The sequence below is a fragment of the Pongo pygmaeus genome, chromosome 16 (genome assembly GCF_028885625.2).
Source record: "Pongo pygmaeus isolate AG05252 chromosome 16, NHGRI_mPonPyg2-v2.0_pri, whole genome shotgun sequence".
In the NCBI taxonomy this organism is placed as follows: Eukaryota; Metazoa; Chordata; class Mammalia; order Primates; family Hominidae; genus Pongo; species Pongo pygmaeus.
The window spans coordinates 20,177,166-20,192,272 of NC_072389.2; the positions used below are offsets into that span (position 1 = coordinate 20,177,166).

Consider the following 15,107-nt stretch of genomic DNA (forward strand, 5'->3'; position numbering starts at 1 on the left):
TAAATTTCACTTCAACTAGGTTCCCAAACCACAGATGACAAGCTCCATGTGGTTCACCTGCCCAGTTTACTTAGGGGGACTCAGGAGTAATCCGAACTGTGACCATTGCTCAACAAACACTGAGCAGCTATTATCTGCCAGGCACTGAAGTTGTAAAAACGATCAAAGGGCCTATCCTCAAGGACTCCACAACTAAGAGAACTAAAAATTCCAAAAATAACCTACTGATATTTTAAACACTTTTAAAGACCCTTATGATTTTCTGCTTATTCTCTCTGTGTGTGGGAGGGGAAGGGTTTTGTTGTTGTTGTTGTTTTTGAGACAGTGTCTGGCTCTGTTTCCCAGGCTGGAGTGCAGTGGTGCGATCATCACTCACTGCCGTCTCAAATGCCTGGGTTGCAGTGATCTCCGACCTCAGCCGCTCAAATCGACAGGACTACAGGCGCATACCACCACACCTAGCTAATTTTTTTGTTCTGCTTGTTCTCTCTAAATTTTAACAAACTCTTTTTTTTTTTTTTGAGTCGCAGTCTCGCACTGTTGCCCGGGCTGGAGTGCGATGGCACCATCTCGGCTCACTGCAACCTCCGTCTCCCTGGTTCAAGCGTTTCTCCTGCCTCAGCCTCCCGCATAGCTGGGATTACAGACGTGTACTGCCACACCCGGCTAATTTTTTGTAGTAGAGACGGGGTTTCATTATGTTGGCCAGGCTGGTCTCGAACTCCTGACTTCGTGATCCGCCCACCTTGGCCTCCCAAAGTGCTGGGATTACAGGAGTGAGCCACCACTCCCGGCCAACAAGTTCAATTTTCACAATTGGTTTTACTAATATTTGTAATGTGAACTTTCATTAAACATAAAGCATGTCAAAAATGGAATAAATACATCTCAAATAAAAGAAAATTATGAAATTAGTCCACTTTCTTTAAAAATGTGGAAAACACATGATTTAAGAAACAGGCAAAAATGAACTAGTATTCTAATAAGGAAAACCTAAACTAGGACCTGCTTTGCAAAATGATTATCAGTAGGCAACACAATCACCAAAGTTAGCAAACTTTAAAATTTACACCAACTGGGCCGAGCACGGTGGCTCACACCTGTAACCCCAGCACCTTGGGAGGCCGAGATGGGAGATCAGCTGAGGCCAGGAGTTCGAGACCAGCCTGGCCAATGTGGTGAAACCCCGCCTCTACAAAACATACCTGGCCAACCCTGGTGAAACCCCATCTCTACAAAAACATAAAAATTATTTTTTTGTATTTACCATGAGGGTGGGTGCCTGTAATCCCAGCTACTGGTGAGGCTAAGGAAGGAGAATCGATTGAACCCAGGAGGCGGAGGTTGCAGTGAGCCAAGATTACACCACTGCACTCCAGCCTGGGCCACAGGGTGAGACTCCGTCTCAAAAAAAAGGAAAAAATTGAAAAAATTACACCAACTGAAGTGCATAGACAGCCTTAAACTTTTCACAGCACTTTTGACATTTCATTTTAACAAAGCCTTAATTAAAAAGATATGTGGTAAGGGCCCACAATGAGGAACCAGGTCCAGAGATTTTTTTTTTTTTTTTAGATGGAGTCTCGCTCTGTCGCCCAGGCTGGAGTGCAGTGGTGCTATCTCGGCTCACTGTAAGCTCTGCCTCCCGGGTTCACGCCATTCTCCTGCCTCAGCCTCCTGAGTAGCTAGGACTACAGGTGCCCACCACCACACACGGCTAATTTTTTTGTATTTTTAGTAGAGACGGGGTTTCACCATGTTAGCCAGGATGGTCTTGATCTCCTGACCTCATGATCCAACAGCCTTGGCCTCCTAAAGTGCTGGGATTACAGGCGTGAGCCACCGCACCTGGCCCAGATCCAGAGATGTTAAGTAACACATCATACAGCTGAGGTAGCAGAAGCAGAACTATAATCCAGGCCTCCTCATCTCTGCTCATCTCAGCCTTCTGCTGAAGAATTTAGAATCACGACCCCTGTTTGTAGCAAGAAGACCAAATTGTGTAAACTAGTAACAAAGACCCTGCACCATTTGTTCCAAACCTACCTTTTAGATCTCTTTTTTTTTTTTTTTGGTTGAGACGGAGTCTCACTCTGTTGCCCAGACTGGAGTGCAGTGACGCAATCTCTGCTCACTGCAAGCTCCACCTCCCGGGTTCATGCCATTCTCCTGCCTCAGCCTCCTGAGTAGCTGGGACTACAGGCGCCCACCACCACACCAGGCAAATTTTTTGCATTTTTTTATTTTTTGGATGCAGAGTCTCGCTCTATCCCCCAGGCTGGAGTGCACTGGTGCAGTCTCGGCTCACTGCAACCTCTGCCTCCCAGGTTCAAGTGATTCTCCTGCCTCAGCCTCCTAAGTATCTGGGATTACAGGTGCCTGCCACCATGCCCAGCTAATTTTTGTATTTTTAGTACAGATGGGGTTTCGCCATGTTGGTTAGGCTAGTCTTGAACTCCTGACCTCGGGTGATCCTCCTGCCTCGGCCTCCCAAAGTGCTGGGATTACAGGCGTGAGCCACCGTGCCCGGCCAATATTTTGTATTTTTTTTAGTAGAGACGTGGTTTCACCGTGCTAGCCAGGATGGTCTCGATCTCCTGACCTTGTGATCCACCCACCTTAGCCTCCTGAAGTGCTGGGATTACAGGCGTGAGCCACCGCGCCCGGCCTAGATCTTATTTCCCATACCATATTTCACACATCCTGTGTTCTACCCCGGTCAGCACTCTGCTGCTATTCTAACTTGCTCCTACCTTTCCTCCTCCGTATTTGGTTGACACTAACTACCCCTCTGTTACGGTTACTTTGGTACTTAACTAGTATTGCCTTCACTGTGGCTCCCAGTGAATATGCGGCTTGCTTATATCATTTACTCAACCAACCAACATTTACTGAGCACGTGCAATATTCTAGGAGCAGGGGTACAACAGCCCACATGGGGTTATCTCCTGCTAGAGGTAGGGCGAAATAATAAACGAAATAAAGACATTATTCTGGAAAAGTGGCAAATGTTATGGTAAAAAATAAAACATATGAAGGGCACTGGGGAGTTGAGTTGGGGGATTCTATTTTAATGACCGTAGTTGGGAGGCCTTGCTGAGCAGGTAACACTTGAGCAGAAGCTTCCAAGAGCTTTTTGAAAAGAACAAAGGAGAGAGAAGCAAGTGCAGGGGCTCTGAGGTGTGAGCGGGTGTGCAGTTTCCTAAACAAAGGCCACTGTGGCTGACCTTGAGTGAGGGCAGGTTTGATGCATTAGCGTGAAAAAGCGAGTGTCGGCCGGGCGCGGGGGCTCACGTCTGTAATCCCAGCACTTCGGGAGGTCGAGGCGGGTGGATCATGAGGTCAGGAGTTCGAGACTAGCCTGGCCAACATGGTGAAACCCCGTCTCTACTAAAAATACAAAAATTAGCCAGGCATGGTGGCGGGCGCCTGTAATCCCAGCTACTCGGGAGGCTGAGGCAGGAGAATCGCTAGAAACTGGAAGGCGGAGGTTGCAGTGAGCCGAGATCGCACAGCTGCACTCTAGCCTAGGCAACAAGAGCAAAACTGCATCTCAGGAAAAAAAAAAAAAAAGGTGAGTGTCAGATCACGTGGGGCCCTATGGGCCATACACAAATCCAAAAGGCAAGGAACAGATCTGCAACCCATTTATTTGGCCAGATCATAATTTATTTTCATCTGGAGCCATTAAGTAGTTCTGTTTCCAGTTTATTTACATAAAACAAATAGTTAGATAGCAGAAATGTTTAAGCATGCTCTAATCTAGTCTGAGGGGTGTATTTAATTCTACAATACAGATAAATCTTTGCAAATTGTGTATATTTGAGATTTATGTTATGGGAAACATACAGATAGTAACACAGTTACCACAGTAGAGCACATCAACATATCTATCATCTCATGCAGTTACTTTTTTATGACAAAAGCAGCTAAAACATACTCATTGAAGGAAAATCTCTAATACAATTTCATTAGCTGTAGTTCTCAAGTTGTACATCCTGAATATCTGCTACCGTGTATCCTGTGACCTAAATCTCCCATTTCCTCTCCCACCCCCACCCCACCTTTTATTCTCTGCAGAAGTCTTATCTTTCTGTTCAATATCACAATGTATAGCAATCAAATAAATCAGAGTTTAAATGACGCTTATACCGTCTATGAAAAAAATGTAATATTCAAAGTCATGTGTTTTAAATGACTAAATCATATTTACCTATTAGAAACATTCTGAAAACATGTGAAATTCTTTTTATTATCTCTCCCTAACAATAGCTACCACTTACTGAGCACCTCCCTAGGCACTATTCCATGCATCATTTCTACTCATTTCTCTTCTACACAAAGAGATGAAGATATGACTTTACAGCTAAAGAAACCTCCCAGGGGTAAAAAAGAGTCACATGAAGAGGACCACATAGAAAGGGACTTTACTTCTACATCCGGCTGCCCACATTACATTAACACTTTAGAGCTCTTAGGTCGGGCGCGGTGGCTCACGCCTGTAATCCCAGCACTTTGGGAGGCCGAGGCGGGCAGATCAACTGAGGTCAGGAGTTCGAGACCAGCCTGGCCAACATGGTGAAACCCCATCTCTACTAAAAATACAAAAATTAGCTGGGCATGGTCGCCGGCGCCTGTAATCCCAGCTACTCGGGAGGCTGAGGCAGGAGAATCGCTTGAACCCGGGAGGCGGAGGTTGCAGTGAGCAGAGATCGTGCCACTGCACTCCAGTCCGAGTGACAGAGCAAAACTGCATCTCAAAAAAAAAAAAAACCAAAAAACTGTATATAGAGCTCTTAGTTTTCTACGAAATCCTTACTACTTGATTTCCACTGCTATCTAAGTTAGCTTAGGCCCGGCTCGGTGGCTCACGCCTGTAATCCCCGCACTTTGGAGGCCAAGGTGGTTGGATCGCTTAAGTCCAGGATTAGGAGACCAGCCGGTGTAACATGGTGAAACCCCAGTTCTAAAACAAATACAAATACAAAAATTAGCCAGGCATGGTGCCGCACGTCTGTTGTCCCAGCTGCTGAGGAGGCTGAGGTGGGAGGACCACTTGAGCCCGGGAGGCAAAAGTTGCAGGGAGCCCAGATTGCACCCTCTAGCCTGGGGACAGAGCAAGACCTTGGCTCAGAAAAATTAAATACATAAGTTAGATTTAATTTTTTCCAACCTCTCACTTGGCTAATAATTTTTCAAAGCAGTACTGTACTTATGAATATTACAGAACCTAAATCTCCAACCCTAACTAGGCAACAATATTAGTTATAAATTACAATTTTAACTTACATGTAAGTTTAATATGGTCTCTCTTTTGAAAAAAAGGCTGGGAGAGGTTAGAGATGACTTATTCACTCTCATTTCCTCGTAAATACCACCCTTTATTCTCATTTAAAGTCTTAAACCCTGGCCGAGTAGCTCCAGCCTAGAAAGAAGAAAACACAGAAGTAGGCAAAAGACTTAAAGTTACTAAGTACGTTTTAAAATTTGGTTACTAGCCTTCATACTCATTTTGCCAACCAATCAACATAAAACCTACTCAATCGAACATAACTACTGCTTCGACAGGCAGCTTACTGGAATGGAAACTTTCGATTCTGATATTTCCTCTTACTAAAAAAAGTATTAACCGGGCACATGGCTATACACAGGTTTTCTAGAAAGAGAACTTAACATGCAGTCCTGTATTAAATGAACTAACCACCTAGAAAAGAAATTAAGGAGGCACAAACACCAAACTAAACACATAGTTTTGCGCAATAGTAGAGAGGGAAATAGGATTCCGTGATTTTATAAAAGGAAATTAAAACAGCCAGGCTCAAAACGTCACAGCAGACTTCTAAGGCTTGTTTAACTGTCAGTTATAATCCCCGCAGCAGCTGAAGCCACCTTCTAAAACTCACCAAGACAAATGAAACTATTTTAATGAACTTAATGAACATGCGTCCCCGACATGGCCAACGAGCCAGGCTTCCGTGGGACTGAACGGCAATCCGATTCACGGTGGGTTTCCTCACTGAGGATTACAGGAAAACCGCTTCCGACTCAGAACACCCGGAAAGGAAAGTTGCCCGAAGAACCCTTCTCCGACACAAGACGGGCTGGCTCGCCATCAAGTCAGCCCCTTCGCGCTTGACTGAAAGGAAGGAGTGGCGACCTCACCCTAGTCGGTCGGCGGGCCGCGCGGCTTCCCCTCGCCGGCGCAGCCTGGGGCACCGCGGCTCACACCCCCACACAGGCCGCCCAGTCCTGCGCTCGCACGGCCACCGCCTTCGTCGCCGTCCAGTGGGAGATGCGAGCATTCGGGGCTGAAGCCGTTCGCACCGCCTCCTCCATGGAGAAGCGCCGAGGAAAACCTGCCAAGGACAACCTCCGGCACCACCGTCACCACCGCTGCCGGGACCTAGGGCCGGCGCCACAAAACCTAGGCGCGGCTAAATGACGCAAGAGGCCTCGCGCGCACGCGCAGTGCCGCACCACATACAGCCCCGCCCCCGGGGCGCTCTCCCGCCGGGTTCCGGTTCCTTTACAAGGCCCCAGTCGGCTGAGCGCGGAGGGCGGGGCGCGTAGCGTGCGGGGACGGGGGCGGGGACGGGTCGCGGACTGGGGCGGAAACGGGGGCGGAAACGGGAGCGGGGGCGGGGCTCACGATCCAGGCGGGACCTGGCGAGGGACTAAGCTGGAAGGGTAGTTAAGCAGTACATTATGCTGCCACGTGGCGTTGGCCGATCAGTTCAAAATCAAACTCCAGCCTGGCCCTTATTTAAAACGAGGATTCCGGGCCCGGCGCTGTGGCTTACGCCTGTAATCCCAGCACTTTGGGAGACCGAGGCGGGCGGATCCCGAGGTCAGGAGATCGAGACCATCCTGGCTAACACGGTGAAACCCCGCCCCTGCTAAAAATACAAAAAATTAGCCGGGAGTGGTGGCGGGTGCTTGTAGTCCCAGCTACTCGGGACACTAAGGCAGGAGAATGGCGCGAACCCGGGAGGCGGAGCTTGCAGTGAGCGGAGATCCCGCCACTGCACTCCAGCCTGGGTGACAGAGCGAGACTCTGTTTCAAAAAAAAATAGAGTAAATGAGGGTTCCGGCCGGGCGCGGTGGCTCACACCTGTAATCATAGCACTTTGGGAGGCCGAGGCGGGCGGATCACGAGGTCAGGAGTTCGAGACCAACGTGACCAACATGGGGAAACCGCATCTCTACTAAAAATACAAAAATTAGCTGGACGTGTTGGTGCGAGCCTGGAATCTCAGTTACTCTAGAGGCTGAGACAGAGTCTCGCTCTGTCGCCAGACTGGAGTGCAGTGGCACGATCTCGGCTCACTGCAAACTCCGCCTCCCCGGTTCAAGCAATTCTCCTGCCTCAGCCTCCCGAATAGCTGGGACTGTAGGCGCGCGCCACCACGCCCCGCTAATTTTTTTTTTTTTTTTTTTTGAGACGGAGTCTTAATTGTCACCCAGGCTGGAGCGCAGTGACACGATCTCAGCTCACTGCAACCTCTGCCTCCTGGGTTCAATGAAGCCATTCTCCTGCCTCAGCCTCCCCAGTAGCTGGGATTACAGGTACACACCACCACGCCCAGCTAATTTTTGTATTTTTAGTGGAGACGGGGTTTCACCATGTTGGCCAGGCTGGTTTCGAACTCCTGACCTCGTGATCCGCCTGCCTCGGCCTCCCAAAGTGCTGGGATTACAGGCGTGAGCCACCACGCCCGGCCAATTTTTGTATTTTTAGTAGAGACGGGGTTTCACCACGTTGGCCAGGATGGTCTCGATCTCTTGACCTCGTGATTCACCCGCCTCAGCCTCCCAAAGCGCAGATTTATTTTTCACGAGATGTACGGGAAACCACCTGTTAGGCTATCCTGCCTTGGCTACTCCTAGAAAGGAGAAATTCCTTGGGATCCACCAACGTGGTTGCTGCAGAAGTAGTCAAAGACAGCTCATTTGTAAGAAGCAGAGTAGCCAGCTAGAGTTAGATCTAGTAAATCAATGATTCCTTGGTTGCAGGTGTAGAGTCCCTTAGGAATGTTGTTCCAGGTTGTGACTAGACACAAAAACACTATTATATGAAATTCAAATCATGTGGGGTGAGGATCTTTATAAAATGAATTATGCGCTTTTTGAAACAAAACACCAAATATCATTTGTCCTTTTCAGGCTCTAATCCTATTGGATTGTTGTGTTCTAGACTGTATACACAGCCCCTGACCACTCTGGTTTTGTCTAGGTCACTATGCAGCTTCTAATTTTAAAGCTTTTAATCTGCCGTGAGCCTAGCAATCATCTTAAAACTGGCTCAGAGGACCCATTACTTGCATCTTAGAACTGGCTCAGAGGATCTATTACTTTCTTTGGTCTCAGCCATGTTTTGGCTAGATGACACTCTCAGATAAGGAATTCCATTGAATATTGAAAGATGGTTGACAAGTTGGTCTCAGGTGATGTGGTAGATTGATGAAAAATGGCTCCAATTTCCCACACATTTTGCAGTGACTTTGCAGCTCCGTTCTATTTCCTGAATCTGTACTGGCCTTGGGCTTTGGCTAAGAACATGTGGCAGTTCCAGCCTAAATTATGATGCCTGGACTAGCCTGCTGGAGGAGGGGACCACATGGGGCAAGGCAAGCAGCAAAGCCACCTAGGTAAATGCTGGCTGACCAACATTGAGACCAGCCACTGACCAAAACTGCCCCAATAACCCATAAACACATGAGGAAGGATAAATTACTATTGTCTTAGCCACTTATTTTGGGGTAGATTGGTATGTAGCAATCACTAACGGATACAGATGCCAACAAATACCTCTAGGCCAGAGGTCCCCAACCCCCTGGGCTGCAGACCAGTATGGGGCCGTGGCCTGTTAGGAACTGGGCCACAACGGGAAGTGAAAGGCAGGCAAGCAAGTGAAGCTTCATCTGTGTTTACAGTCACTCCCCATTGTTCACATTGCCGCCAGAGCTCCTCCTCCCATCAGCTTCCTCCTTAGATCAGTGGAAGCATTAGATTCTCATAGGAGTGTGAACCCTATCCTGAACCGTGCATGCGAGGGATCTAGGTTGCACGCTCCTAATGAGAATCTAAATAATGCCTGATGATCTGAGGTGGGACACTTTTATCCCGAAAACATCCTCCCTGCCCCCACCTTCCCCAACGTCTGTGGAAAAATTGTCTTCTATGAAACCAGTCTTTGGTACCAAAAGGGTTGGGGACTGCTGCTCTAGGAGGCAGATGAGTAATAAAGTAGTGGTTTGTTCATATGAACAGGAATGCTTAGGTGTTGATATGTTAATTTAACCTAACAAATGAATTTGCTTGTCACTCCTTTCTGCCAGCTGGAGCTCCGCCTCATCTAATCAGCTTTCTGTCATTATCTGGACCTCCCACCAGACACCTCCTCCCACATTGCACAGTGCATTGTCTTTATAAGTGTATATATACCTTGCTAATATGCTGCAGGCTTCTTACATGCCCACATCACTTCTCCAGCCCGTGATGTTGTACATCTTGTATACTCTGAGTGTTGAAGCAGTTGTCATATTTTTAAAGTTTTAAAACTCTAACTCCTTCTCATACACTACTGGTGGAATTGTAAAATGGGACAATTTCCTTGGAAAATTGGTTGACAGTTTCTTAAAAAGTTAAACATACACCGACCAAATGACCTGGCAATTCTACTCCTGAGTATTTACTCAACAGAAATGCATCCATAAAAATACTTGCAGGCTGGGCGTGGTGGCTCACACCTGTAATCCCAGCACTTTGGGAGGCCAAGACGGGTGGATCATGAGGTCAGGAGATCGAGACCTAACACAGTGAAACCCCGTCTCTACTAAAAATACAAAAATTAGCTGGGTGTGGTGGCGGATGCCTGTAGTACTAGCTACTCGGGAGGCTGAGACAGGAGAACAGCAGGAACCCGGGAGGTGGAGCTTGCAGTGAACTGAGATCGCACCATTGCACTCCAGCCTGGGGGACAAGAGCAAACTCCTAAAAAAAAGCCTCAAAAAAAAAAAAGGTTAGGGGGATGAACTATTGATACATGCCTTAACATAGCTTAGTCTCAAAATAATTATGTAAGTGAAACAAGCAGACCAAAAAAACAGTGTGTACTCAACGATCACATTTATATAAAAGCCTAGGAAATGGAAGCCCATGTATAGTGACAGAAAGCAGATGAATGGGTCCCTAGGAGTAGAGGAGGCAAGGAGGGTGAAGGGATTGCAGTGGGTCAAAAAGAAACTTTGGTGTGATGGGGATGTTCACTGTTTTGTTTATGGCAATGTTTTCATCATAAGACACTTGTCAAAACTTACCAAATCATACATTTTATGTATGTGCAGTTTATTATATGTCAATTATACCCCAATAAAGCTGTTGAAATCTTGTCATTGTTACAGAAGCACAGAAGCAACAAGTCTGGCCTATGCTTCTGTAACAATGACGAGACTTCAACAGCTTTAAAACAGTATTTTTTAAAATCATGTATTAGGAAATCAAATAGTTTTCTTATGTATAAATTTTTCCCCAATTACTCTTGTATGTTTTGGTTTTGTTACAACAGAAGCATCAAAACAGCAAAGCAGATGATCATTTTTTCTTTACCTCAACTCCTATCACTAGTTAAAATTGCCCTTTGTCCTTCCAAAATGAATAGTGGCATTCCCTGTTGTGGGAAGTCAGGGACCCCCAACCGGAGGGACCGACTGAAGCCATGGCAGAAGAACGTGGATTGTGAAGATTTCATGGACATTTATTAGTTCCCCAAATTAATACTTTTATAATTTCTTATGCCTGTCTTTACTGCAATCTCTAAACATAAATTGTGAAGATTTCATGGAGAATTGTCACTTCCCCAATCAATACCCTGTGATTTCCTATGCCTGTCTTTACTTTAATCTCTTAATCCTGTCATCTCGTAAGCCGAGGAGGATGTATGTCACCTCAGAACCCTGTGATAATTGCGTTAACTGCACAAATTGTAGAGCATGTGTGTTTGAACAATATGAAATCTGGGCACCTTGAAAAAAGAACAGGATAATAGCAATTGTTCAGGGAATAAGAGAGATAACCTTAAACTCTGACCGCCAGTGAGCCGGGCGGAACAGAGCCATATTTCTCTTCTTTCAAAAGCAAATGGGAGAAATATCGCTGAATTCCTTTTCTCAGCAAGGAACATCCCTGGGAAAGAGAATACGTGCCTGGGGGTGGTTCTCTGAACTGGCCCCCCTGGGCGTGGCCCTCTTTTATGGTCTGTAGACTGTAGGGGTGAAATAGACCCCAGTCTCTCATAGCACTCCCAGGCTTATTAGGAAGAAGAAATTCCTGCCTAATAAATTTTGGTCGGACTGGTTGCCCTCAAAACCCTGTCTCCTGATGTTATCAATGACAATGGTGCCCGAAACTTCATTAGCAATTTTAATTTTGCCTCGGTCCTGTGGTCCTGTGATCTCGCCCTGCCTCCACTTGCCTTGTGATATTCTATTACCTTGTAAAGTACTTGATGTCTGTCACCCACACCTATTCACACACTCCCTCCCCTTTTGAAAATCCCTAATAAAAACTTGCTGGTTTTGTGGCTTGGGGGGCATCATGGAACCTACTGACATGTGATGTCTCCCCTGGATGCCCAGCTTTAAAATTTCTCTCTTTCGTACTCTGTCCTTTTGTTTCTCAAACCGGCCGATGCTTAGGGAAAATAGAAAATAAACTACGTGACTATCGGGGCAGGTTCCCTGATAATTCCCTGCCATTTTAAAGCATTTCTATTATATGAATACTTTCCAATTAATATTATTTAGTTTATTCAAGGCCATTGATGACCTACAAATGTAGTAGGGCATTTTCCAAAACATTTGTTGGGGGTGAGCAGGGAGAAACTTTCTGAAAAATATAGGAATAACTCAAGGTGAATTGAGGTAGAACAGTAGGATAGTGATTAAAAGCCAGGAGTTGGCTTTTATGAACTGCCTCACTTGGTAAAATGGTAAGTGGATGTGGTAAGCAGAATGCCCAAAGATATCCACGTCCTCACCTTGAAACCTGACTGTGCCACCTTACATGGCAAAAGGGGCTCTGCAGAGGCAACTGAGGATCTGGAGATAGGGAGCTGACCCTGGATTGTCCATGTGGGCCCAAAGCAGTCAGGAAGGTCCTTCTAAGAGGGTGACAGGAGTGTCAGAGTCAGAGAGTAAGCTATGATGATGGATGAGTGGTGAGAGAGGTGACATTGCTGGCTTCAAAGATGGAGGAGGGAGCCACGAGGCAAGATACAAAGGCAGCCTCTAGAAACCGAAAGAGCAGAGATGAGACTCTTCAGGAGCTTCCAGAGGGAAGTACTCCTGTCTGCACCTTGATTTTAGCCCAGCAAAGCTTGTGTGGAACTTCTAACCTCCACAACTGTAAGATGATACACGTGTGTTGTTTTAAGCTACAAGGTATATAACTTGTGAAGAGACGTAAGAAAAAACTAACACAGTAAGTATGCCAAATTAAGGGAAGGAGAAGATGCTGGGATCCCCCAAATGTCTTTGTCAAAAATAAAACAGATTCAGTGTTCTAGATGAGCAACCTGGTCTGACCTTCTCTCTACCCTCTGGTCCATCATCTCAGTGATTTTCACAGACTCATTGTGTTTGTTACTTGGTCACCACCACCGTTGTCCTGCTTGCCACCATCCAGTTCCACACCTCTTTCTCATGTGCTCAGCTGGAATGAATCCTGTCCTCTTTGGACTGGTAATAGAGGTACCTAGATTTTTTTTTTTTTTTTTTTTAGACGGAGTTTTGCTCTTGTTGCCCAGGCTGGAGTGCAAAGGCGCGATCTCAGCTCACCGCAACCTCCGCCTCCCGGGTTCAAGCAATTCTCCTGCCTCAGCCTCCCGAATAGCTGGGATTACAGGCGTGTACCACCATGCTCAGCTAATTATGTATTTTTAGTAGAGACGGGGGTTTCTCCATGTTGGTCAGGCCGGTCTCAAACCCCCAACCTCAGGTAATCCGCCCGCCTTGGCCTCCGAAACTGCTGGGATTACAGGCGTGAGCCACCGTGCCTGGCTGCAGAGGTACCTAGATCTTTTATATCTGTTTCTTGTCTGTGTCTCACCTCTCCAACTAAAAACGTTTTTAAAACTATCATGTGAGGTTCAAACTAATGATGAACAAGTAAGTGTGACTAATACTACAACAAGCATGCTGACAATGTCAAAACGAAGGGTCATCAGATGGATGGGATGGATGTAACTAAGCAACACAGAAATTCTAGGATAAGTCCCTTGCAGGGAAGGCTTGGCTAGCAGCTAGCACAAACTACTCTATAGTAGTAACCAACCAATGCAAGCTTTTGTTCAATGACAGCAGAATTTGGCATTAATACACTTCACAGCCCCAAAAACCTATCTGGAGTTATCCATAGATGCATTTGGTGATTTCATAAAATGTTTGTTCTTGTTTTCTGTATAAGTATACTTTGATCAAAATGTGAATAATTAAATCTTTTGGGATAGAGACTAAGAAAAAAATCTTACTCATTTTTTCTCATTTGATAAAATAACTTATAGGACACCAGTCTGAGCAACATAACTAGACCCTGTCTCTACAAAAAAATTAAAAAATTACCCAGGTGTGGAGGCACAGGCCTGTAGTCCTAGCTAACAGGGAGGCTGATGCAGGAGGGTCGCTTGAGCCCAGCAGTTTGAGGCTGCAGTGAGCTATGCCTGTAAGAGAGTGAGACCCTGTCTCTCAAAAAAAAAAAACCAAAACAAAGAAAATTATAGGACACTAAAGAAGATTAGCAACAAGATTTCTAATGATGCTTGAAGTATGAAAATGTGTTATGATTGTCTCATTTTCTATGGGCTAAAAATGTAAAATGATATACAACTCAAAAACATGTCAAAAGTACTAACATATTAAAATAAAGCTGGTTTTATTTAATACTATCACTTCATTGGATCAAGAGATAGTCACAGGACAGGGAATTTCTGCATACATCATGGATTTGCTCCCCAAGGTAGATGCACAGGTAGACGTTTTCTCTTTTTTTTTTTTTTTCCAAGACGGAGTTTCACTCTTGTCGTCCAGGCTAGAGTGCAGTGGCACGACCTCGGCTCGCTGCAACCTCCACCTCCCGGGTTTAAGCGATTCTCCTGCCTCAGCCTCCAGAGTAGCTGGGATTATAGGCACACACCACCAATGCCCAGCTAATTTTTGTATTTTTAGAAGAGACGGGGTTTCACCATGTTGGCCAGGCTGGTCTTGAACTCCTGACCTCGTGATCTGCCTGCCTTGGCCTCCCAAAGTGCTGGGATTACAGGCGTGAGCCACCGCCGCTGGCCTTTTTTGTTTTGTTTTGTTTTTGAGGCAGGGTTTTGCTCTTGTTGCCCAGGCTGGAGTGCAATGGTGCGATCTCGGCTCACTGCAACCTCTGCCTCTCGGGTTCAAGTGATTCTCCTGCCTCGGCCTCCTGAGTAGCTGGGATTACAGGCATGTGCCACCACCTCTGGCTAATTTTGTATTTTTAGCAGAGACAGGATTTCTCCATGTTGGTCAGGCTACTCTCAAACTCCCGACCTCAGGTGATCCGCCCACCTCAGCCTCCCAAAGTGCTGGGATTACAGGCGTAAGCCACCACACCTGGCCCACAGGTAGACATTTTCTACATTGTTACAGAGATCTAGAGGCTAGTCATTTTTCTTTTTTTTTTTTTTTGAGATGGAGTCTCGCTCTGTTGTCCAGGCTGGAGTGCAGTGCTGTGATCTTGGTCACTGCAACCTCTACCTCCCAAGTTCAAGTGATTCTCTTGCTTCAGCTTGCTGAGTAGCTGGGACTACAGGCGTGCACCACCATGCCTGTCTAATTTTTGTTATTTTTTAGTAGAGATGGGGTTTTACCATATTGACCAGGCTGGTCTCAAACTCCTGGCCTCAAGTGTTCCACCCGCCTCAGCCCCCTAAAGTGCTGCGATTACAGGCATGAGCCACTGCACCCAGCCTAGGCTACTCATTTCTAAAAAGAGAATAGGAAAAATGTGAGGAACTGGGATGATCTGGAACCTGAGACTACATGAGCATTTCAAGTAAAAGGGAAAAAAAAAATCAACAAATG

General features: G+C 46.2%; 1 protein-coding gene across 15 annotated transcripts in view; it reads right to left on the reverse strand.

The window, feature by feature from the left end:
• Positions 1-6,506, reverse strand: part of NIPA2 (NIPA magnesium transporter 2) — a 30,181-nt gene extending 23,675 nt beyond the window's left edge. For 2 of the 15 annotated variants that reach the window (XM_063653100.1, XM_063653093.1), the window contains exons 1-2: positions 6,163-6,445; positions 5,290-5,425 (exon numbers count right to left, since the gene is read on the reverse strand). The gene's annotated coding sequence lies outside the window, so the exon portion shown is untranslated. Of the gene's footprint in view, positions 1-5,289; positions 5,426-5,903 lie in introns of all 15 variants that reach the window. The other 13 variants (XM_063653089.1, XM_063653088.1, XM_063653094.1 and 10 more) reach the window with 11 other exon arrangements.
• Positions 6,507-15,107: the final 8,601 nt, after the last annotated feature.